Below are 26,158 nucleotides of genomic sequence, written 5' to 3' on the forward strand. Positions count from 1 at the left end.
CAGAATAAATAACCCATAAGTGGATCCTCAACTTCATGGTCAACTAATCTTTGACAAAGAAGGAAAGAATATCCAATGGGAAAAAAAGTGTCTTCAACAAATGGTTTTGGGAAAATTGGACAGCCACATGTAGAAGAATGGACCAGTCACATGCACAAAGATAAATTTATAATGTATAAAAGACCTAAATGTGAGACAGGAATCCATCAAAATCCTCAAGGAGAACACAGACAGCAACTTTTTCAACCTTGGCCACGCAACTTCTTACTAGATACATCTCCAAAGGCAAGGGAAGCAAAAGCAAAAATGAACTATTGGGACTGCATCAAGATGAAAGCTTCTTCACAGCAAAGAAAACAGGCAATAAAACTAAAAGGCAACCTATGGAATGGGAGAAGATATTTGGAAATGACATATCAGGCAAATTCCAATATCTATAAAGAATTGATTTATCAAACTCAATACCCAAAAAAACAAAGAATCCAGTCAAGAAATGGGCAGATGATATAAACAGACATTTCTCCAAAAAAAGACATACAAATGGCAACAGACACATGAAAAAATGTTCCACCTTACTTGGCATCAGGGAAATACAAATCAAAACCACAATGCAATACCAACTCACACCAATCAGAATGGCTAAAATTAACAAGTCAGGAAACAACAGATGTTGTTAAGGATGAAGAGAAAGGGGAACACCTTTATGTTGTTGGTGGGAATGTAAGCTGGTCCAGCCACTCTGAAAAATGGTATGAAGTTTCCTCAAGAAGTTAAAAATAGAGCTACCCCAACACTCAACAATTGCACTACTAGGTATGTATGCCAAAGATATAATAGTAGTCATCCGAAGGGACATTTCTGCATTCAGTTAGGAGTCATCTTCTTCTCTCTCTCTTCCCCTGCCCCTCCTCTCATTTTCACTCTCTCTGTCTCGCAAATAAATACATACATACATACATACATACATACATACATTCTTTTAGAAAAACAGTATGATCCTGGCATAAAAATAGACATATAGAGTGATGGAACAGACTTGAGAGCCCAGAAATAAACCAACACATATAAGATCAACTTATATTGAACATGAAGCGAAGAAACTCAATTGGAAAAAGTCCCTCAATAAATGGTGTTGACAAAACTGTATATTCTCATGCAAAAAAATGAAATTGGACCCGTTTTTACCACTCATAAAAATTAACTCAAAATGGATTAAAAAATAATTAAGTGTTAGACCTGAAACTATAAAACTCCTAGAAGAAAGCATAGGGAAAAGCTCTTTGACATAAATCTTGATAGTCTTTTGGATTTTAAACCAAAATTACCAGCAACAAAAGCAAAAGTCAGTAAGTGAGACTGTATCAAACTAAAAGGCTTTTGCGTAGCTAAAGAATCGACAAAATGAAAATAATAAGCTACTAAGTAGGAAAAATATTTTCAAAACATATATCTGATAATTGGTTTAATATCTAACATATATAAAGAACTCATACAACTCAATGGCAATAACAATAAAAACAGTCCAAACAAGGGGTGCCTGAGTGGCCTCGATTGTTAAGTGTATGACTCTTGGTTTTGGCTCAGGTTGTGATTGGGGATTGTGAGATCAAGCCCTGCTCAGCATGGAATCTGCTGGAGAGTCTCTCCCTCTGCGCAGCCCTACTTCCACTCTTTCTCTCTCTCAAATAAATAGATAAATCCTTTAAAAAAATCCAATTAAAAAAATAAAGGACTTGAACAGACGTTTCTCCAAAGAAGACAAATGGCCAAAAATACATGAAAAGATGCTTACATCACTAATCACCACAGAATACGTAAATCAAAACTACAAAGAAATATCATCTCACACCTATCAGAATGGCCATCACCAAAAAGACAAGAGACAACATATGTTGGCAGGGATATGGAGAAAAAAGAAAACTCTGCACTGTTGGTGGGAATGTAAATTGGTGCAGCCACTATGGAAAACAGTATGGAGGCTCCTCAGGGAATTAAAACTACCATGTATCCAGCAATTCCACTTCTGAGTACATTTGCAGCAACACAGATGGGCATTATGGGCATTATGCTAAGTGAATTAAATCAGAGAAAGACAAATACTACATGAATGCTTTCACTTGTAGGTTCTAAACAGCCAAACTTGTAATAACAGAGAATAGAATGCTGGTTGCCAGGACTGGGGAGTGGAAGAAATGAGGAGTTATTGGTCAAAGAATACAAACTTTTAGTTATAAGAAGAATAGGTTCTGGAGACTTAATATACAGCATAGTGACTATAGTTGACAATACTGTATCCTTAAAAATTACTAAGAGAATAGAACATAAATGTTACCACCACCACCACATACAAGAAAATGGGAATTATGTGAGGTGAAGGATGTGTTAACTAACTTTATTGTGGTTGTCATTTTGCAGTATATATGTTTATCAGATCATCATATTGTATACCTTACACTCACACAATATCATATCTCAATTATAGATCAATAAAGCTTGGAAAAAAATCAGCTTTCCTTGTTAATCCTGCATCAGTTCATTCAAGAGGTCATTGTTGAGTGCATATTTCATGCTAAGTCCAGTGTGGGAATGAGTATACTATGCTGAGAAAAATAGGAACAGATTTTGTCATTTTGGAGCTAAATAAAAGAGGAATTCTAACATCAATCCAAAAACAAAATAAAACCCCACATTATTATAAAACCACAACAATATTTGTAGTGATATATCCTAACACATGTTTGAAAAATTACTCAGCCTTTAGAAATGACAAATACCCACCATTTGCTTTGACGTGGATGGAACTGGAGGGTATTATGCTGAGTGAAATAAGTCAATCGGAGAAGGACAAAAATTATATGGTCTCATTCGTTTGGGGAATATAAAAAATAGTGAAAGGGAATAAAGGGGAAAGGAGAAAAAATAAGTGGGAAATATCATAAATGGAGACAGAACATGAAAGACTCCTAACTCTGGGAAATGAACTAGAGGTGGGAGGGGGTGGGGGTGACTAGGTGACGGGCACTGAGGTGGGCACTTGACGGGATGAGCACTGGGTGTTATTCTGTATGTTGACAAATTGAACACCAATAAAAAATAAATCTATTAAAAAAAAGCAATTTTGTTAAATTGTTATTAAATATTTTTAAAACCTACATTCTGCGTAAAACAATGCCATTCTTGGATTCATTACCTCTGGTTCTGGTCAGTTTTAAGCATCTTTTTTTGGCAGATATTGTAGTTATATTGGTGGCTTTTCCTGAATTCAGTCTGTGATGATTGGACTTTTTTATTAATTTTATTCTCTAAGGCATGTCTCTACTAGCATTTCAGAGACACTTAAATGGTACAGAATCATCTGGTTGTTTTTTAAATGATAAATTTATTTTCAACATATTTCATTTTTATTTGAGTATAATTGACACACAATGTTACAATAGCTATTCTTATCAGAATTATGATAAACCTTCATAAGGAAACTCTGTCAATATTTAGCAAGAGTTGAAAATGCTTGAAAATTATTTGGGGTTTAATTTCATTTGTCAATATTTTTTTTCAAATTGAGTGATTGAAGATGTATCTAAGAGAAATAGTGTGTAGCATAATTTCAAAGCAAATTAAAACATGTTCTAAATTGAGACCAATGATTTTCAAAGTAGAAAGTACTGAGAGCTGGTATGGAAATAATAAATGCTTTAAGGTAGGCCTCATCTCCAAGTTGGTGTTTTCTTTGCTACACAAAAAATACCGCCTTTGTCCTGTGACTTTTAGTTCAGAAATTGTATTGCTCAGGGTAGTCTATAGTCAGCTATGAACATAAAGCATTTTCAAGGTGAGACCCAAGTCTGTGAATATGTAAAAAGTCACACTGAAGATTGAGGACAGCCCTAGGGATGAGATAGATACTATGAAGAGAAGGCCTGGGAGAGAAGAGCAAATGATACAGAATTATGGCTCAGGAATAAAAATAAGAAGAGTATTCTTCTTGATGGTTGATACCTGAGTGAATTTTCGAGAACATTCTTGCTGTTCAACTCTTGCATTCTTTTAGTTCAATTCAGACTCAGATTTGTGGCATTGTATGCCAAACAAACAGCTACGGGAAAGCCTTGTGAAGTATATAGTCACTTTGAAAGCCCAAATTTATAGGGAGGAGTGTGCTAACCTGGAGAGCTCCATATACCTTAGCCGCTGAAAGAGATCTGATTATTAGAAAGTTAGGACAGTACAATGAGCATTTTTGCATTTTTAACTGCTTACCCAATAAACATGACCACCTAAGAAGTAGTCTGTATTCTCTGAAGAGATTTCAACTCAATTCTAAACCATGCAAGAGGATAGGAGACACACTTTCAAAAAAAATATGTCAAGACATTGACCATGTTTTTTTTTTTTTTTTGTCTTCTTTTATCTCTTAATCTTTGTGAATTAGCTCTTTGACTACTTTTGAACAATTGGAAATGTTATTTTGGAATATGAATATTTTTCTCTAAGATGCTGAATTTAATTTATCAGGATAAGGGTGTAGGAAATTATGCATTCCTTAACTAGGTTTTTAGATTAAACTGTGAGATAGGCCCAGAAGTACATAAAGATAGTGGAATTCTATTTGCAGTGTCAGTGTTTCAATATTTTATGAAATTAGCAGAGCTTTATTGTATTTTCTACTTTGGTACTCAATTGAATAAAAGGCATAATAAATAAGAACTCAAAGGCAGAATTTTGTTGAGGGGGAAAATAAATTAGAAACAGTAATGCAATCACACTTATATATATTTTATGAATTTCATGCATTTTGTATTTGAAAGTTTGTCAAGATATGCTTGAGTATTAAAATATAGATTAACATTGAAAGTTTTAATATTTTTCTGTGTTTACATACTTACTCCTTTGCCCATGTCAGTATAAAAAATTCTGCCAAAAGCAGTAGTCAGGATATTCTCTTCCATTAAAACTGAATAGTGAAGAGAATTGAATATTTTCTAAGAGAAGCAGTATTACTTTCTCTAACTCTGGGCCTTTGTGTATTTTGAGGCAAATTATTACACATACTCTTCTTACATTTCCACATATTCATTTGGAAGAATGTATTGAAATTTTCACAGGCTTGAGATTTTAGGTGAAGCAATGAGTGAAGGAAACTGAACAGAGTTCCTTTCCACATTGTTGACATTTCATACATATGAAATTATAGGAATCTCTAGCACAGTCTGGCAGTAAACAATGTAGACTTAATTCTGAGTTGGATAAAAGTGCACGATGGTACCCAAATGTCCAAGGATGGGTTTAGCATACTCAACAAGATTTTGCTAGTCAGCTTGGTTTTGGCTAGATAGATAGAACAGGTTGATGATTAGGCTCTCATAGTCTGTGAAATTTCACAGGGAAAGAAAATGTGGTTTCCTGAGCCTTGGCTGATCTCCATAAACTAGGTTGGAAAGTCACATGAGGATAGATCTGTAAGCAGATGCTCACTGCCAATGGTAATGTTCGTATTTTTAAAGAAACTGTAATAGCACCATCTAGGTTATCTCCCCCAACTGCTTCATGGCAAATTTGCTTCTATGTCTTCCAAGGTATGTGTAATGAGAATGCAAGTATTTTTTGAATATTCCGTTATCCTTTCTTGGCTCATTCAGTCATTTTTGATTACCTAAATGAGAGCCCCTGTTGTAAAATTTTCTATTTGACCTGTTTCTCTTGCTATTCAGCATTGTTTCTTAGCATCTCCCCCTGAGGAAACGTATGCTAGTGGAATGTTACCCCAAGCAAAAAGAACAGAAAAAAAAAATTCTGGACAAGTAAATCCACTGCCAAAGCAAACTGACAAATCAGATAATGCCTTACAAAGTTTTCCATATATGCCTTTTGGTATGCCCATTGTTTTCTACATTTCTTTCTTTTTTTTTTAATTATAATTTTTTTTTTTTTACTTTTCTTTCTTCTCCTCTGCTAAAATAGTCTTTATCAGACTTGATTGTATGTATCTACAATGACCTTGTGCAGCATCTTAAGGCATTGATAGAGGTTGGTAGACATACGTTGTCATTGCTGTTGACATCATCATCATCATCACCAACATATTGAACACTTACTATGCGCCTGTTACTTCAGTCTTACCACATTAAATCATCATATAACTCCTATGGTATATTGTTAAGAATCATTATACACATATTTAGATGAGGAAGCCAATATATGGAGAATTGAAATAACTTACTCAGTGACACACAACTATAAAGATAGGATAGAATTCAAACCCGACTTTCAGACCTCATTAAGATATATGAATGTTAGCACATTCCTAACCATTTTAAATTTTCCTCAATTTGTGATTGCTCCATGGGTACGAGAAATGTCTCAGGCTCTAAACATCTCTTTAGATCAATTATATTTAACTTAGTTCAATTAGCATTTATTGAACACTTACCATGAGGGAGACTGTTCTAGGCAATGAGAATTCAGAAATACATAAGCAATATTATTTTCTTTAGCCAAACAATCAGTGTCATGGGTTAAAGACTTAAGACATTCTACAACTTTAAATTTATTGAGCAGATGCTTCCCTTCATTTATTATGTCTCAGGAAGAAAAGTACTATGTACAAATAACCTAATAAGTGCTAGTTTAACTGCCTAGAAGGATTAGAAAATTATTCTTCTAACCAGTGGGCCAGTTAGAATAAGATAAATGATCAGAAATATCTCATGTTCTTAAATTGCTTCCGAAGAAACCATGCCTTGCAGGCAGTAAATGTCAACATAATTATTAATGATCTAATTAAGGATTTGACCTCTTAAGTAAAGCAGACATCCAATAAAATAATATTTATTTCATGAAATAAGCTCATGTTTCTTTTTGGTCTCACTGCAGAAGAAAAAGTATATAGATTTCAAGTGTCTATATTCAGCTTTTATTATTCTGAGCACATAGTTTGAATCAAATGTCACAGTTACTCTTATGCAGTATTGAGAATTTGGCGATGATATAAAGTGATGTTTGGATGTTTGCTTAAGTTTATTCCTTGTGTTTTGAAATACCTCAGCATACATTTTATTTGCATTTTAAGCTTTACTTAAGTTTTCGTTTATGGTCTTTTTTTTTAACTAATTGGATTGTCATTATAACTAGTAGATCAGTTTGTGGAAGCTAGACAAATAGAGATAGAGTTTATTCTACTTTAGAATCTATTCAATTGCTGAGAGACTTAATATCAATCTTAAGATGACATTAGTGAGGTAGAGTAGATAAAAATTGTAAAGTGGAAATTATATAATCACTGACTTCATACCATCCATGTAATTAATCTAGGTGAAAACATTTTTGTCATTCCTGCATATTTCCCCTTGGTATCAGATTGATTTGAATAAGAACTTTAATAAACCTTCAGTGTTCATCTTTTAACATTCTGTTTTTCTAATTATTAGATACCTCATTTTCATTTGGAGATTTATTTTTCATTTGTCTGCTCTATGAAAGACTGAACTAAGCTTTTAAAAGCTTTCTGTTTTCTGTTGGGCCTCCAGTTCTGATGGATAATGGAACATATTCTGAGTAGTAATGTGTGTGCCCTCTGGTCTATGATACTGTAATCCTACATCTGAACTGTAGATGGAAAAAATTGGAAAAGAAGTATACAGTTATTATTTGGAGATCTTAATTAATTTACAACATTTTGATAAGAAAATGACATTGTGCGATTCTCCACAATTTCAACACCGCAAACCTTCAGTGTAGTTTTGTGGTTTGACGTTTTATTATACTTCTTCAATATGGTACAAAAGTAGTCATTAGACAGCTGCCATGTTCTGCAGAATTGAATAGGAACAGTTTAATAGCTAGAAGATCAAGTACAGTAAATGACATCAACAATGTTTTGTTTTGTTTTTTTTTAAGATTTTATTTATTTATTCATGATAGTCACAGAGAGAGAGAGAGAGAGAGGCAGAGACACAGGCAGAGGGAGAAGCAGGCTCCATGCACCGGGAGCCCGATGTGGGATTCGATCCCGGGTCTCCAGGATCGCGCCCTGGGCCAAAGGCAGGCGCCAAACCGCTGCGCCACCCAGGGATCCCCTCAACAATGTTTTTTAAAGGAAAACAGTATGGTTGTCCTCTGAGAATTATGTAGTCAGAGACTGCTTTAAAATACTTTGCTTTTGTAGAATGGTTCCCTAGTACAGAAATCCTTAAAAGATGTTAGTGAACTCTACCTTTTCTTCATAGATCTCAAATTGTGCGAGGTCTGAAGGGAAGAACTGGTATTATGGTTCCTATAGTAGCAGGGATAGAATTCAAACAGAAAAGAAGAGGGATACACCAACTCAAGAAAAAGGCAAACTTATCTTGCCTTTCTTATACTTTATTCAAAGGCAAGCTTCCTAGAGGCCTGAGCTTAAAAAATTTGTTGGAATGAAAACAGTTTGCTATACTCTGTAGCTTTCAATATGTTACTATCACAATTATATCATAATAACTGTTATAGTGGCTATTATGTTATAGGTTCTCAGCTCAAAGCTTTGCATATATCAGCTGATTTTTTTTTTTTACATTAACTGAGGAAAATAGTGCAGTGAAAAAGATACTGTTATTCTCACAGTCAGCCATGAACTAGAAATTCTCATAGTACAGATGAGGACACTGAGGCACAGAGAAGTATTGGCAAATAGGTGGGAGAGGTAGGATCTAAACCCAGGCAGTCTGATTCCAGAGTCCATTATGATGTACTGCTTCTCAGTTAATGTTGGGGGTGAAAACCTGACTTTTGGGAATTGTTTCCAGCCAATGCCTGATGTCTCAATATGACTCATCACAGGTATCTATCAGGAGTACAGGTTGGAGTGCTTTCTACAAAAGCGTAAGATATAGTTTATACCTTAAATAGACTAACCATCTTTCCCTCTACCTTCATCCAGAATTTATTGAGACCTACTATGTGCTTGATAATGTGTCAGATATTTGAGGCAATGTTATAAAATACAAAGTCTCACCTTCATAAACTGTATGTTATACTGTTTGGGTACTACATAAACATTTTAGCCAGAAGCTAATGTCCATTGTGTCACAGTATATTATAATGTTGAACTCTCTGTTGTTATATCAGTAAATATTTGCCATAGAAAAATCTGTGCTTTTGCACCAAATGTGAAAAACTTATACACTAGGACATGCTAGTTAGAGAAATCACAGTATTCATAATTTTGAAAGTTTAGGTCCTAATGTATAAATTTCAACTCATTTTTTGTTTGTATCAGGAGGTATATTTTCTGTTCCTTCTTGAACATTTGTCTTCTTAAAAGGAAATCAAATATGACACCAAGGTACAATCCAGAAAAGAAAAGTTGATAAATTAGATAAAATGAAAAATTTAATTAAAAATTCACTTTGCAAAATATTCTCTTAAGAAAATGGGGAGAAAACACAGACTATGAGAATATATTTGCATATCACAAGTCTAATAAAGACCTGGCATCCAGATGTTGGTTTGCAAGCCCAGGCACTTCCTGGGTATAATCTGAAGCTGGCCCCTATGAGCACAGAGCAGAGAGAGAAACCTGAGACAGAGACGGGCTGTTCCTGATTGGTAGGTGACACGTTTAATAAGCAAAGAGAACTTATACACGAGGCTTGTCTTTAGGTGGCTACAAAATGAGTAGATTTCTGAGCCTGCCTGCCAAAACATAAAATTTATATAAAGGCCTCAAGTGAGTTCAATCACATATACTGTCCATGTGGTCTCACTACCACATCACTTGGGCTCCTGGAAGTGAAGAAGACCAGCAGAATGTGCATTTTGAGGACAGAGGACAGGGTGAAGAGCCTCTCTTTGCCTGGATCCAACTCACAGGTCAGCCAGCAGTTATGACTTCTCCATGACCTGTGACACTCCATCCATTATGACTAGCTCTTATAGTGTCCCACAGCCACCACCACCACCACCACCAATGTGCTCTGAGCAGTCAGTAAGGGGTTTCACTACCATGGAGGTAGCTTCTTTGGCAGTAGTGTGGCTGCATTGGAGGCAGATGTCAGATGCCACAGTAGTGATACAGGCACGTGCAAGAGAAAACATATTAAGAGATTGATTCTTAAAATCAGTGACGACTGTTTCCACTGAGAGCCCTTGTTCCAAAGTCCTCTAGCCTGGGGGTCAGATCACTCAGGGTGTCCCCATTTGATTTAATAAAGATGATGCATACTCTGATTGAACACATAACATTCTATTTGGAGAACTACACAGATGCCTCCTTGTGAAGTAGAATAATGTCCAAGGTCATCCTGTTTGGGACGATGGCCTTGGACAGGCTTTTCTCATTAGAGACATTTAACTGTTCAGGAAGGACGGACTTGGTTGACTATCATTCAAGGCTCACTGGTGGATTTAGTAAGGGCTTCTGTATGTGCTATAACACCCTCCAGGTCAGAGGTGGGAAGGCAAAGATGGCACCCAATGATCATATCAGTGGAAAACAGAATGTGCCCATCTGGCCTTGGGAAGGGTGCCTTGGCAATTGCTAATATGGGGTGGATTTTCTCCTGTGTTCAGGGAAAACCCAGGGTGCAGCAGCCCAACCACTAAGGTGGAAGCCATGGCCAAAAGCTTGTGCCACATAACCACTGGGTCCCTTTCAGGGCCACTTAACAAGTACCTGGCAGCCATACCCAATCAGCGCCAAACCAGCCACTCTCCTTTAATATGACAGAATGATCGTAGAGTTCTGGTGATATACAGCCCATATTTCTTGTACAGTTAAGTTGGCTCTGTCTAGCATGATTTTTCTGTTCCTGACATAGGGCTACCCATGTACTCAGTGTCCATGACCCAGGGTAAGCCACATGAACCTGTCCTAAATCTGAGCATGGCTACCCATGGTTTTGATGGTGTACTTTCAGGATGCTTCTGGTCAGCAGTTTGGTGGGCTGCCTGTGCAATTTGATTGATAGTAAAAGAATACCCACGCCCAGCGTTACTGGTAGTGTGTCGCATGAGTTTCTGGATCATTAGTGATGATATCAGATGAATTAAAAGTATTAGTTCTAACTTACTGTTCCTTAATGTATTGCTTTGAGTCTTCCAATCCTCTCCCTGTAGTGGCGATACCACTGTGGCAATCTTGACAAGCTAGAGAGGGAAGCTGCCCACATACTTAACAGTTGTATTGATTCCTTTGTTGGCCACATGAGTGGGTCCACTGTAGAAAGGTTATTTCTATCAGGTGCCCATCTTGTGACTAGATACCATAGAACCAGTAGAAGTCTAAGGCCAAAAAGACAAATATTTGATAGAAACTTGTATAAGAAGGCCTCCTTCTATAAAAATTATACCTGTGGCCTGATCCTTAGATGTTAATGTGGCTGCAACTTTAGGAGTGTGGTCTTGTTGTGCATACCACACCTGTTAGCTGGCGGAGGCAGCATTGCCAGGCATGAAAAGATGGATTTGGGATAATAGGTCAGACCAGGACCCTTTCCTTCCCCCCTCTTTTATTCCAGCTGTAGTGCATTTCAGTAGGTCAGTGTGCAGCAAGACAGTGTGATCCCAGTGGAGATTGAGTAGCTCCTCTTTGCCAAGGGGTGCAAAGTAACTCAGCCATCCCATTGCAAATTCTAGTAAATAACTCCTTTCTCAGGCATGATGGAACTTGGTGTTCTAAGCAACACAGCATGTTGATCCACAGTGAAAATCAGAGCAGTGACTGTTTCCCAAGACTTCTATACCTTTATGGTGTTTGGTGCCTCAGCAAAGGTCTCCAGTTAGGCATATGAAACAACAGGCTCTACTGATTGATCATTCAAATGTCTTAAAGCTTGGGATAGTACTTTAGTTCACCCAATCAAGGTGGTTTTACTTGTTATTAATTAATTTATTATTTTCCTTTCTTTCTTTTTTTTAATAATAAATTTATTTTTTATTGGTGTTCAATTTGCCAACATACCAGAATAACACCCAGTGCTCATCCCGTCAAGTGCCCCCCCCTCAGTGCTGGTCACCCATTCACCCCCACGCCCCGCCCTCCTCCCCTTCCACCACCCCTAGTTCGTTTCCCAGAGTTAGGAGTCTTTATGTTCTGTCTCCCTTTCTGATATTTCCCACACATTTCTTCTCCCTTCCCTTATATTCCCTTTCACTATTATTTATATTCCCCAAATGAATGAGAACATACAATGTTTGTCCTTCTCCGATTGACTTACTTCACTCAGCATAATACCCTCCAGTTCCATCCACGTTGAAGCAAATAGTGGGTATTTGTCGTTTCTAATGGCTGAGTAATATTCCATTGTATACATAGACCACATCTTCTTTATCCATTCATCTTTCGATGGACACCGAGTCTCCTTCCACAGTTTGGCTACTGTGGCCATTGCTGCTATAAACATCGGGGTGCAGGTGTCCCGGCGTTTCATTGCATCTGAATCTTTGGGGTAAATCCCCAACAGTACAATTGCTGGGTCGTAGGGCAGGTCTATTTTTAACTCTTTGAGGAACCTCCACACAGTTTTCCAGAGTGGCTGCACCAGTTCACATTCCCACCAACAATGTAGGAGGGTTCCCCTTTCTCTGCATCCTCTCCAACATTTGTTGTTTCCTGCCTTGTTAATGTTCCCCATTCTCACTGGTGTGAGGTGGTATCTCATTGTGGTTTTGATTTGTATTTCCCTGATGGCCAGTGATGCGGAGCATTTCCTCATGTGCATGTTGGCCATGACTATGTCTTCCTCTGTGAGATTTCTGTTCATGTCTTTTGCCCATTTCATGATTGGATTGTTTGTTTCTTTGGTGTTGAGTTTAATAGGAATAAACCTAACCAAAGAGGTAAAGGATCTATACCCTAAAAACTATAGAATGCTTCTGAAAGAAATTGAGGAAGACACAAAGAGATGGAAAAATATTCCATGCTCATAGATTGGAAGAATTAATATTGTGAAAATGTCAATGTTACCCAGGGCAATTTACACGTTTAATGCAATCCCTATCAAAATACCATGGACTTTCTTCAGAGAGTGAGAACTAATTATTTTAAGATTTGTGTGGAATCAGAAAAGAATAGCCAGGGGAATTTTAAAAAAGAAAACCATATCTGGGGGCATCACAATGCCAGATTTCAGGTTGTACTACAAAGCTGTGGTCATCAAGACAGTGTGGTACTGGCACAAAGACAGACACATAGATCAATGGAACAGAATAGAGAACCCAGAAGTGGACCCTGAGCTTTATGGTCAACTAATATTCGATAAAGGAGGAAAGACTATCCACTGGAAGAAAGTCTCTTCAATAGATGGTGCTGGGAAAATTGGACATCCACATGCAGAAGAATGAAACTAGACCACTCTCTTGCACCATACACAAAGATAAACTCAAAATGGATGAAAGATCTAAATGTGAGACAAGAGTCCATCAAAATGCTAGAGGAGAACACAGTCAACACCCTTTTTGAACTCGGCCACAGTAACTTCTTGCAAGATTCATCCACAAATGCAAAAGAAACAAAAGCAAAAATGAACTACTGGGACTTCATCAAGATAAGAAGCTTTTGCACAGCAAAGGATACAGTCAACAAAACTAAAAGACAACCTACAGAATGGGAGAAGATATTTGCGAATGACGTATCAGATAAAGGGCTAGTTTCCAAGATCTATACTTGTTATTAATTTAATCTGTTGTTTTAGTATTGCATTTTTTTTCTTTCTACCAACCCTAGTACTTACAGGTTATAGGAGAGAGGGAACCTCTATTTAATAGCATATTCTTTTGCCAAGTCTTGCACATCATGACCTTTGAAATGTGACCCGTATTCCCTGTCTTTTCAACAAGGGCATCCATACATTGTACTCTTCTCTAACCCCCTAATGGTGGCAGCCTACTTTGCACAGTGACAAGGGAAAGCTTGGATTAGGTCTGTTGCAGTGTCCACACAAACCAGGATATATTTAGAAACTTCACTCAGGGAGGCAGAAGCCAATATAATCAATTTATCAATCCTTCATCAGTTGGGAACTCAGGTGGATGGTCTCAGACTTCTTTGGCACTTGCCTTGGACATCATTGAGAGCACACAGGGCCAGCTCTTACTTCATTAATCAAGTTACTGTATTTCAAAAGCAATCTGGCATCCTTGGCAATATGTCATCCACCAGGCACTGTCGTAGCCACTCTTTCTGTGCACCTAAGCTGCTGTATCAACTGAAGGGTCATTTGCTAAGGCTTGTGCCTGAGCAGAATATCAGCTTTCAGATTGCTGGGGTGTGTCAGTATCATATGAGCTGGGATGAGGAAGACAGTGAGGATGCCTCAAGCTCCTGTAGGATAATTCAAATGTCTTCTCATATATCCTGACCTCACAAAGGTTTATCCATACAATCATCCACTCCTTGGCTTCCCGTTGTCAATCTGTAGGGCAAAATCCTTTAGAAGAGCCCAACTGACAGTATTATGCGTTCACAGCTCCGGCTCATGGATGTTCACTGGCCAAACTGCCCTAAGTTCAGCTCATTGGCTGCTGAGTTTTGCTCTTGTGTCCATCCAGATGGTGTCAATGCTGGGCTGAATAGGGACCACAATCCATGAGGACAGATCGCCTTCATAAGACCCATCTTTATTGCAGACATCAGTGGGAATTTCCTCCACTCCCTCTCTACAGGCCACAGGGGCCACCACAGTAATAAGGACAGGGGCATTTGGGGTCCTACATATTCTACAGGGCCTGATAGCACCACATTTCTAGAGATAGTGGGCTGGTAGACAGGGTTCTCCTCTGCTACAAATATGTTTGTCAAAAATGGGTTTGAACCATGGCAGAGGTGGGTTGATGGAATAAGTTCTCAACCTACCCTTGATAGAAAGGAAATTCTTCCTTTGATATGCTGTTCCTTCAAGAGAGGTTCTACCTAGAGATGCTCTGTATGCATTGTTAGGAGCTTTTCCTTTATGGGGCATTAACAGGTTTTTGATCCCTTCCAGAGCTAGGTCCAAAATCCTTGGGGAATTCTCTCCTTTTGTTCTTTCTGTGAAGATGCCTAACCCATACCTTCCAGAGTCATGGACATATGTAACTCAAATGGTTGCTCTGCTTGAGAAATACCCAAGAGCTCTAATCTGCTTCACTAGAGTTTTGTCTTCACAAAGGCAGCTTGCTACTCTGATTCCCACTTCCTTATGTGTCCTTTCTTTACCAGGTGGTATAAGAGATGGAGGCATTGTGTCAGGTGGGGAATACAAGTTTTCCCAAACTCCCAAATCTCTAGAAAGTCTTGCGTGGACTCACATTTTTAGAGGTTTGATGAGCGTGCATTATATCAGTCACAGATTCTGGGACAAACATGCATCTCGCCTGACCAGATAACTTCCAAAAACCTTATGGTGGTTCCTGGTTCTTGAATTTCTGTGGGTTAACCATCCATCCTCTCCCTCACAGATATTTCAGCAAAGCCTGCAGAGTGTCCTGCAGCAGAGGCATGTCTTCACTTGTTAACATTATATCATCAATGTCATAGGTCTTTTACTAACCTGGGGAAGGAAAACAGGGACAGGTCACAAGCTACCATCCCATGACATATGGTAGGTAACCTTGGGGAAGCACTTGAAAAGTCCATTGTTGCTCCATTCATGTGAAGGTAAATTGATCTTGTGACGGCCTGAGGTATATTGGAAAAGGCATTTGCTAAGTCCAACACAACATGGTGCATTCCTATGACCCTGGAAAAGGCATCTAAAATAGTGGCAATAGTGGGCACAGCTGCATGGATAGGGGACATTACCTTGTTCAATTCTGGGGAGTTTGAGAAAAAACTTGGTATTTTTTTACCAGCCATGCTGGGATGTTGAAAGAACTATGGACAGGACATACAACAATCATTCAGTGCACTTCTTGGATGGTTTCTCCTACCTGTTTATGCCCCTGGGCTATTTATATTGTGTAACAGTTACCACTCTTTGCAGGGTAGCAGGCTTACTGGTTGCCAGCTGGCATTTCCCCTTAATACTGGTTTGATGACTTTAACCTGGAAGCAGAATTCAGTGATAGAGGTTTGCAAAGTTTGATCTTGTAAAACATCAGCGCCGAATATATTCTCTGGCATTGGGGAGATGAAAACCTCATATGAGAGGAGAGTTGAGAGAATGTCCAATTTGCAGTGTCAAGAGGACCTTCCTGACTGTAACTTTTTGCCCTCCCTATTGATGGCAATGAGGGGCCAGAAAAGTTCTGAGGGTTACCATGTATTAGAGTATGTACCGAATCATCCATACCTGTCACCTTTTGCGTATTCCTGGAGGGCTAGTGAATACTGAACTCAACATGAAATCTCCAGTCTCCTCCAGTGGCTCTCACCTGGAGGCAGGCTTGGTCTGTATCCTATCCCCAGGACATGGGAGGCACTCACCCCAAATAGGACTGCAACTGTGAGGCCTCTGCTGGAGCAGGACAGGCATCATGGGTGGTAGGGATAGATGGGACATATCTGAACTGTTGTCCAGATTTTAAGGCTTTTCAAAGGCCAACCAACACAGCATTAGGTTGTCAGTCTACCTGACAGTTTACATGAGGTCCCTGCATCAAGGAAGTCAAACCATATCTGCTTTCAGGTTATTTTTACTGGATCCTTTATAGTCAAGTGGGCTAGTCTCTTGGTATTCTGAGCTCTCTCTCTCTGTCTTGGGTCTTCTCCGCAGCTCATATGCATTCCTGGAATTTGTCACTTTCCCCCAGTCACCAATGAATTGCTCAACATTATAAATATCTCGTCTTACAACTGGGCTCAGCATGTATAGCAGTGTCTCATACTAGGTACTGAGGGCAGACTGGGATATCTTAGTTTTCATTGTACTGAATGTGGCTTGAGAAGGTCTTCAAAGGCAAGTATGTAGATGGCCTGTCTCATTCTCAGGTCCCTAAGAATTTGTTGTACCACCCTTATAGATTTCCCTCATTGGGCCAAACCTCCCTGCCCGGTAGAATAATCCAGTGTTGAAGGCTATCTCAAGGCTATGTTTCAGGGGCAGCCTCTGAGAGAGGGGAAGGCTAAAGGAATGCATATTCCAAAGACAAAGGAGGGAGGGAGTAAAGAGACTTTGATTGCCTGGGTCCAACTCACTGGTCAACCAGTGGTCATATCTTCTCAATACCTGACTTTATTTTATTTTATTTTATTTTTTTAATACCTGACTTTATAAAGAACTCTCAAAACCTAACAATATGAAAACAAACGACCTGCTTTTGTCAGTTTTGGCTACTGTATCAAAACTGGACGACTAAACAACAGACATTTATTTATCACAGTTTTGAAAGTCCAAGATCAAGATGCCTGCATATCTGGTGAGGATTTGCTTTTTTTTTTTAATTTTTTTATTTATTTATGATAGTCACAGAGAGAGAGAGAGAAAGGCAGAGACATAGGCAGAGGGAGAAGCAGGCTCCATGCACCGGGAGCCCGACGTGGGATTTGATCCCCGGTCTCCAGGATCGTGCCCTGGGCCAAAGGCAGGCGCCAAACCGCTGCACCACCCAGGGATCCCAGGACTTGCTTCTTGAATTATAGACAGACACCTTTTTATCATGTGCTCCTTTTTCTTCTTATAAGGACACTAATCTCATCATGAAGGTCTCAATATCATGAAAATCTAAACTTAATTTTTTCCTAAAGGCCCCACTTCCAATACCATCACATTTTGGGTTCAGTATATAAATTTTGGAGGTACACAGACATTCAGTGTGTAGCACAATCCAGTTACAAAATGAATTAAAGACTTAAATAGACACTTTACCAATGAAAACGTAGAGATGAGAAATGAGCACATGGAAAGATATTTAACATCATTAGTCATCAAGAAAATATAAATAAACATTTCAGTGTAATCTCACTGTATCTTTCTATGAATGATGAAAATTAAAAAAACAACACCAAAAATATGGTCATATCAAGCATTGGTAAGACACAGAGGAATTGGAAACTCCATACATTGTTGATGGGAAGGCAAAATGGTAAAGCCATTTTGGAAAATAGCTTGACAATGTCACAAGAGCTACACTTACATATCACCCAGTGTTACAATGAACACCTAATTATTTATGCAACCCAAATGAAAACTTGTATTCATGCAAAAACCTATGTGAATATATTCATAATCACCAAAACATGGAAGCAATCCAAAAGTTGTTTAGCCAGTGAATGGATAAACAAAATATGCTATATCCAAACAATGGAATGCTACCCAGATTAAAAAACAATGTTCTTGATACAAGCAGCAACATGGTCACCCCACAAATGTACTTTGTTACAAAGACTACATGCTGTATAATTCCATTTTTTATGACATTCTGGGGGTGGTGGAGAAGCAAAACTATAGAGACAAAGAACAGATCAGTGGTTTCCAAGGATTAGGATTGCAGGGGACAGACTGACTCCAGAGGGGCAGCACAAGGATGTGTTTGTATTGATAGAACAGTTCTGTATCATGATAATGGTAGTAGATAGAAGAAGCTCTATGAATTTGCCAAAACCCGTTGAGTTATACAATACAGGGTGCCTTCTATTGTATGTAAATTTTAAAGTTTGTGGATAATAGTAAATAATGAAAAAAACACACATTGGCAATTTTTCGTGTGCGAGTACTGTAATGAAGTTCATGTCCCTTGACTTCGTTTTTCCATTTCTCAAAATTTAGTCTTAGGAAAGCAATCCATGTTATGGTCAGAAATATTCTTTACATTGTAATGTGTCACAGAGAAATTGAAAACATCTTAATTGTGCAATTATAATAAGGTAGCTACGGGATCCCTGGGCGGCTCAGCAGTTTAGTGCCTGCCTTTGGCCCAGGGCATGATCCTGGAGTCCCGGGATCAAGTCCCACATCGCGCTCCCTGCATGGAGCCTGCTTCTCCCTCTGCCTGTGTCTCTGCTTCTCTCTCCCTCTCTGTATCTCTCATGAATAAATAAATAAAATCTTAAAAAAAATAAAACATGATATTAAAAAAATAAGGTAGTTAAATAAGTTATATTTCATTTTTACAGGCTTTTAAATTATAGATTATAGATTATAAATTATAGATTTGCACCCCTTACATTTAATTTCCTGCAGGTTAATTCTACAGAAAGAAATGATCATTCTTTACTACTATATTATTATTTTACTCTATTGTCTTACCCAGTTTAACTTAAAAACATTGATTTTCAAATATTTGCAAACTTCTAGATAATCTGAAGTACTCTCTAATGGTATACCATGTATGTATTCAAGCTGGTCCAGATCCTTTACTGAATAGCTAGATATAAAAATAGGTAGATAGATAGACATAATGAATAATATCATTTCTGCCTTTATACTCATTTCAATTCCTCTTTTATTTTTTTAGCTAAGACAAAATTAGGATGGAGAATAGAGATAGTATCTTTGATCCAAATCATTTTTCTATTTAGTCTGTCCTTTATCCCCATTTTTACCAATAATAAAACCACATTATATATAAATAGTGCTTTGCAATTTCCAAAGTATTATTTTGCATTAGCCTCTTTGATCTATCACCAGACCCAATAATATAATCAGGGATGATAGCAGTGCCCCTCCTACTACTTATACAAGGCATCTGAAGCCTAAAAAAAAAAAAAGACTAACAGTTTTGTAGGGCCACATTTTTGGTCAGGTGTTAAAGGCAGAACTCAAATCCAAATGTCACAACTCCTCGTCTAATATAATGTTCTTTATAAATCACTGTTTACTTCAAGATTTTCCCTTTTGAAGAACCATGTCGTACATTACATATTCCATTGTTAACATTCTAGATCCATATTTTAAAAGATATAGAGAATCTCTATAAAATTCTCATGACAGAGTTTCCATACTAAATGGATGTTAAGCAGATTGTGTTGTGAGATTGTGCTTTTTTTTTTCTATTGTGGACAAGACCACCACCCCCACACAAAAACCCTGATTTCTGAGCTACCCACTGTGTCCAAAAGATCAATATTACTATACCTTGAATGCAAACAAATAGTACAAGTTGGCACCCTAAAATGGCATTTGAAGCTCTTTTCACGAGACAATAATCCTGAAAACCAGGCTTTCCTATGCAAGAGCCAGGCATATGGGAAAAGAGTGTTTTATAAATTCCAAATAGCTCCCTGTAGATATCAGGATGGGAGGCCAGAGGACTCCATACAGCTTTAGCATCAGCCAGAATTCTACATTGGCCTGGGCCAGAAAGGAGGAGCCCAGTGAGGACAGCAAGGGAAAGTATACAGATGAGCGTCCCGGCCCCTCCCTTCTTTTGCAAATGAAATATTGGGCTGTGAAAATGAAAACTATGGCTGTTTCAGTTAGGCTAAAGGTAAAGCAAAAGCAGATGGACTGTTTCCTTGCTTGACACTTTGGGAAGAGACTTTACACACAGGGTTCCCTGCACCCACATATAGGAAAGGGGCTGCAACAGTGAGACAGCGGTATACTGTGTTTAGGCACAGAATGGACACCAGAGCTAGTTACTAACCACCCTCCCAACCTGGTCTCTCTGGGCCTATTTAGGACATGGGGGCATCTCAAAATCCCTGTGTGCCCCAGTGTGGGATGTGGAAGTGTTGACTGTCCCAGGAAACTGGAACTAGCTTGAAGTCAGGTCCAGGTGAGTATGATGTATGTGGACTAGAAAATCAGAAGCTATGTCAGAGACTCTAGAAAATAGAAGCTGCATCTTTAAAAACTAGGTACCGAAATACAGAGACCAAGTCAATGGGAATATGGCAGTAGGAGCTTTAAATGGATGTATTTATGTTTCCCTATCCCTTCCTGACTCCTTTCTGTCTTCAACTACCAACCAGAAATCGGGGCATGTGAGCAAATTGATGTTATTTTCTAAGGTCCAATTTTGGTAGATGTCAAAAACAGTACCGGTTACTTTCTCCTGGAAAATGTGACTAGACCCAAGGAAATGTGACGTTTCAGTGCTAAGACATTTTGTCAGATTTTAATTTGTTTTTTATTTGAGCAAGGTTCTGATCTTTTCCATTCTCTCTTACCCTGAGTAACACTTAGTACAGTACTCATGACCTAAAGGTATTGTAATCCTCTATGCTTGACTCACTCCTACTGGATCAGCTTTTGTGTAGCCACGTACATAAATTAGTCCTGACAATGAGTAGAAGATAATGAGTGTCAATAAAGCATCATGTTTAAGAAATGGATTTTAGAGGTAGGTTGCCTGGGTCCAAATTCAAGCTCTACCATTTTACTTGTTTGTCCCTGGGCAGGTTGTCTTACTTCTCCAAGACTCAATACGGTTGTCTCTATGATGAGCATAATGATAGTTCTTACCTCATAGTATTGTTGTGACATTAAAATGAGCGATAGGGCAGCCCCAGTGGCACAGTGGTTTGGCGCCGCCTGCAGCCCCGGGTGTGATCCTGGAGACCCAGGATCGAGACCCACGTCGGGCTCCCTGTGTGGAGCCTGCTTCTCCCTCTGCCTGTCTCTCTCTCTCCTTCTCTCTCTCTCTCTCTCTCTCTCTGTGTCTCTATGAATAAATAAATAAAATGTTTTTTTTTTAAATGAGCTGATATATATATATATATATATAATTCACTTAGTGAATGGCATCTATTACATATGGTACATGTGTTTACTATTTTTAATGCTTTGAAGATTTAATGAGTTAACAAATACATGTAAAATGTAAGATTGTTCTGGGCACAGTGTAAGTGCTATGTTGATATTATTTTATGTTGGGTAACTTGATTTAAGGGCTCAGTTAGGCTTCTGAACAAAGAGCTCACCTGCCATGTGGATGAAATTTCAGCAAACTTCTGGCTTCTATAAACATATTTATCTTGGAAGTATTATTTTCTTGTTTTCAGCCGATATTATTTCTTACCTAAAGTATTTTCTTTTAGCAGCTCTTTGAGTCCTGCCATTTATCTTAGCCTTTACTCTTATGTTCTCTTTTTTCTCTTTTATTAGCTATTAGAGTTTTTTTTTTACTTTATGAGTGTACTTACATCATTATTATATATTTTGTTTTTGCTTGTGTTTGTCTCATTTATCTAAACATACATTGCTCTGTTTTTGCTGAATGTTCCTACTTTCCTCTTCCTTTTTTTTTAATCAAAGTTCGATTTCCAACATATGGAAATACCCAGTATAATTATAATTATACCCAGTATAATACTCAGTGCTCATCATCCCATCAAGTGACCTCCTCACTGCCCATCATCCAGTTACACCATCCCCCCGCCCACCTCCCCTTTCACTACCCTTTGTTTGTTTACCAGAGTTAGGAGTCTCACATGGTCTGTCTCCCTCTCAAATTTTTCCCACTCAGTTTCCCTCTTTCCCTTATAATCCCTTTCACTATTTCTTATATTCCCCATATAAGTGAAACCATATGATGATTGTCCTTCTTTGATTGACTTACTTCACTCAGCATCATACCCTCCAGTTCCATCCACATCGAAGCAAATGGTGGGTATTCATCCTTTCTAATGGCTGAGTAACATTCCACTGTATACATAGACCACAGCTTCTTTATCCATTCATCTTTTGATGGACACCAAGGCTCCTTCCACAGTTTGGCTATTGTGGACATTGCTGCTAGAAACATTGGGGTGCAGGTGTCCCGGCATTCCACTGCATATGTATCTCTGGGGTGAATACCCAGTAGTGCAATTGCTGGGTCGTAGGGTAGCTCTATTTTTAACTCTTTTAGAACCTTCACACAGTTTTCCAGAGTGGCTGCACCAGTTCACATTCCCACCAACAGTGCAAGTCCACATCCTCTCCAACATTTGTGTTTCCTGACTTGTTAATTTTCGCCATTCTCACTGGTGTGAGGTGGTATCTCATTGTATTTTTGATTTGTATTTCCCTGATGGCAAATGATGTGGAGCATTTTCTCATGCGCTTGCTGGCCATGTGTATGTCTTCTTTGGTGAAATGTCTGTTCATGCCTTCCGCCCATTTCATGATTGGATTGTTTGATTCTTGGATGTTGACTTTCATAAGTTCTTCACAGATCTTGGATACTAGCCCTTAATCTGATATGTCATTTGCAAATATCTTCTCCCATTCTGTAGGTTGTCTTTTAGTTTTGTGGACTGTTTCTTTTGCTCTGCAGAAGCTTTTTATATTGACTAGTCCCAGTAGTTAATTTTTGACTTTGTTTCCCTTGCCTTCATAGATGTATCTTGCAAAAAGTTGCTGTGGCCAAGTTCTAAAGAGTATTGCCTGTATTCTCCTCTAGGATTTCGATGATTCTTCTCTCACATTTACATCTTTCATACATTTTGAGTTTATCTTTGTGTATGGTGTAAGAGAATGGTCTAGTTTCATTCTTCTGCATGTGGCTGTCCAATTTTCCCAGCACCATTTATTGAAGATCCTGTCCTCTTTTCAGTGGATACTCTTTCCTGCTTTGTTGAATATTAGTTGACCATAGAGTTGAGGGCCCATTTCTGGGTTCTTTATTCTGTTCCATTGATCTATGTGTCTGTTTTTGTGCCAGTACCACACTGTCTTGATGATCACAGCTTTGTAGTACAACCTGAAATCTGACATTGTGATGCCCCAGTTCTGATTTTCTTTTTCAATATTCCCCTGGCTATTCGAGGTCTTTTCTGATTCCACACTAATCTTAAGATGATTTGTTCCAACTCTGAAGAAAGTCCATGGTATTTTGATAGGGATTGCATTGAACGTGTAAATTGTCTGGGGTAGCATAGACATTTCCACAATATTAATTCTTCCAATCCATGAGCATGGAATATTTTTCCATCTCTTTGTGTCTTCCACAGTTTCTTTCAGAAGGGTTTGTAGTTTTTAGGGTATAGATCCTTTACCCATTTTGGTTAGGTTTATTCCTAGGTATCTTATGGTTTTAGATGCAATTGTAGATGGGACTGATTCCTAAATTTCTCTTTCTACAGTCTCATTGTTAGTGTATAGAAATGCCACTGATTTCTGGGCACTGATTTTGCATCCTGCCACACTGCTGAATTGCTGTATGAGTTCTAGCAATCTTGGGGTAGAGTCTTTTGGGTTCTCTATGTACAGTATCATGTCATTTGTGAAGGGGGAGAGTTTGACTTCTTCTTTGCCAATTTCAATGCCTTTTATTTATTTTTCTTTCTTTTCTTTTCATTTCTTTTCTTCTTTTCTTTTCTTTTTTCTTCTTTTCTTTCTTCTTCTTTTTTTTTTTTTTTGCCTGATCACTGAGGGTAGGACTTCTAGTACTATGTTGAATAACAGTGGTGAGAGTGGACATCCCTGTCATGTTCCTGATCCTAGAGGAAAAACTCTCAGTTTTTCCCACTGAGAATGATATATGCTGTGGGTTTTTAGTAAATGGCTTTTAAGATGCTGAGGAATGTTCCCTCTATCCCTACACTCTGAAGAGTTTTGATCAGGAATGGATGCTGTATTTTGTCAAATGCCTTCTCTGCATCTACTGACAGGATCATATGGTTCTTGTTTTTTTGTCTTGTTGATATTATCTATCACGTTGATTGTTTTATGAGTGTTGAACCAACATTGCATCCTGGGGATAAATCCCACTTGGTCATGGTGAATAATCTTAATGTACTGTTAGATCCTATTGGCTAGTATCTTGTTGAGAAGTTTTGCATCTGTGGTTATCAAGGATATTGGTCTATAATTCTCCTTTTTGGTGGGGTCTTTATCTGGTTTTGGGATCAAGGTGATGCTGACCTCATAAAATGAGTTTGAGAGTATTAGGTCCCTTGATATCCTTCAGAACAGCTTTACTAGAATAGGTGTTGTTTCTTCTTTAAGCGTTTTTTTTTTTAAGATTATTTATTTATTTATTCATGAGAGACACAGAGAGGCAGAGAGGCAGAGGCACAGGCTGAGGGAGAAGTGGGCTCTGTGCAGGGAGCCTGACGTGGCACTCGAGCCTGGGTCTCCAGGACCACTCCCTGGCCTGAAGGCAGCGCTAAACCACTGAGCCACCCAGGCTGCCCATCTTTAAACGTTTGATAGAATTCCCCTGGGAAGCCACCTGGCCCTGGACTTTGTATCTTGGGAAGTTTTTGATGACTGCTTCAATTTCCTCACTGGTTATTGGCCTCTTAAGGTTTTCTCTTTCTTCCTGCTCCAGTTTTGGTAATCTGCGGTTTTCCAGAAATGCATCATTTCTTCTAGATTGCCTAATTTGTTGGCACATAGCTGCTCATAATACGTTTTAAAAATCCTTTGTAGTTCCTTGGTATTGGTCATGATCTCTTATCTTCCATTCTTGATTTTATTAATTTGAGTCTTTTTTTTTCTTTTTAATGGTTTATCTATCTTATTAATTATTTCAAAGAACCAACTCCTGGTTTTGTTGACCTGTTCTACAGTTCTTCTGGTCTCGATTTCATGGAGTTCTGCTCGAATCTTTATTATCTCCCTTCTTCTGCCTGGTGTAGGTTTTACTTGCTGTTCTTTCTCCAATTCCTTTAGGTGCAAGGTAAGATTGTGTATTTGAGTTTTTTCCAATTTTTAGAGGGAGGATTATATTGCGATGTATTTCCCTCTTAGGACTGCTTTTGCTGTATCCCAATGATTTTGAATGGTTGTATCTTCCTTTTCATTAGTTTCAATGAATCTCTTTAATTCTTATCTAATTTCCTGGTTGACCCTTTGATCTTTTAGTAGGATGTTCTTTAACCTCCACGTGTTTGAGTATCTTCCAAATTTCTTCTTGTGATTCAGTTCTAGTATCAAAACGTTGTGGTCTGAAAATATGCAGGGGACAATCCTAATCTTTTGGTATTGGTTGAGACCTGATTTGTGCCCCATATGGGGTCTATTCTGGAGAAAGTACCATATGAACTTGAGAAGAATGTGTATTCAGTTGTGTTCAGATAGAAAGTTCTGTGTATATCTGTGAAATCCGTCTGGTCTATTGTATCATTTAAGGTCATTGTTTCTTTGGTGTTCTTAGAATATCTGTTATTTGCAGAAAGTGCCATGTGAAGTCTCCTTCTATTAGTGTATTATCATCTAAGTATCTCTTTACTTTTTGATTATTGATTGATATACTTGGCAGCTCCCACATTAGGGGCATAAAAATTCATGATTTGCAGGTCTTTTTGTTGGATAGACCCTTTAAGTATGATATAGTGTCCCTTTTCATCTCTTACTGCAGTCTTTGGGATAAACTTTAATTTATCTGATATGAGGAT

At 38.3% G+C, this 26,158-nt stretch overlaps 1 protein-coding gene across 1 annotated transcript in view; it reads left to right on the plus strand.

Moving 5' to 3' along the window:
• Window positions 1-26,158, plus strand: part of THSD7B (thrombospondin type 1 domain containing 7B) — a 735,307-nt gene that overhangs the window by 301,857 nt on the left and 407,292 nt on the right. The gene's annotated exons all lie outside the window — the stretch shown is intronic.

This window comes from Canis lupus, chromosome 19 (assembly GCF_003254725.2).
Source record: "Canis lupus dingo isolate Sandy chromosome 19, ASM325472v2, whole genome shotgun sequence".
NCBI lineage: Eukaryota > Metazoa > Chordata > Mammalia > Carnivora > Canidae > Canis > Canis lupus.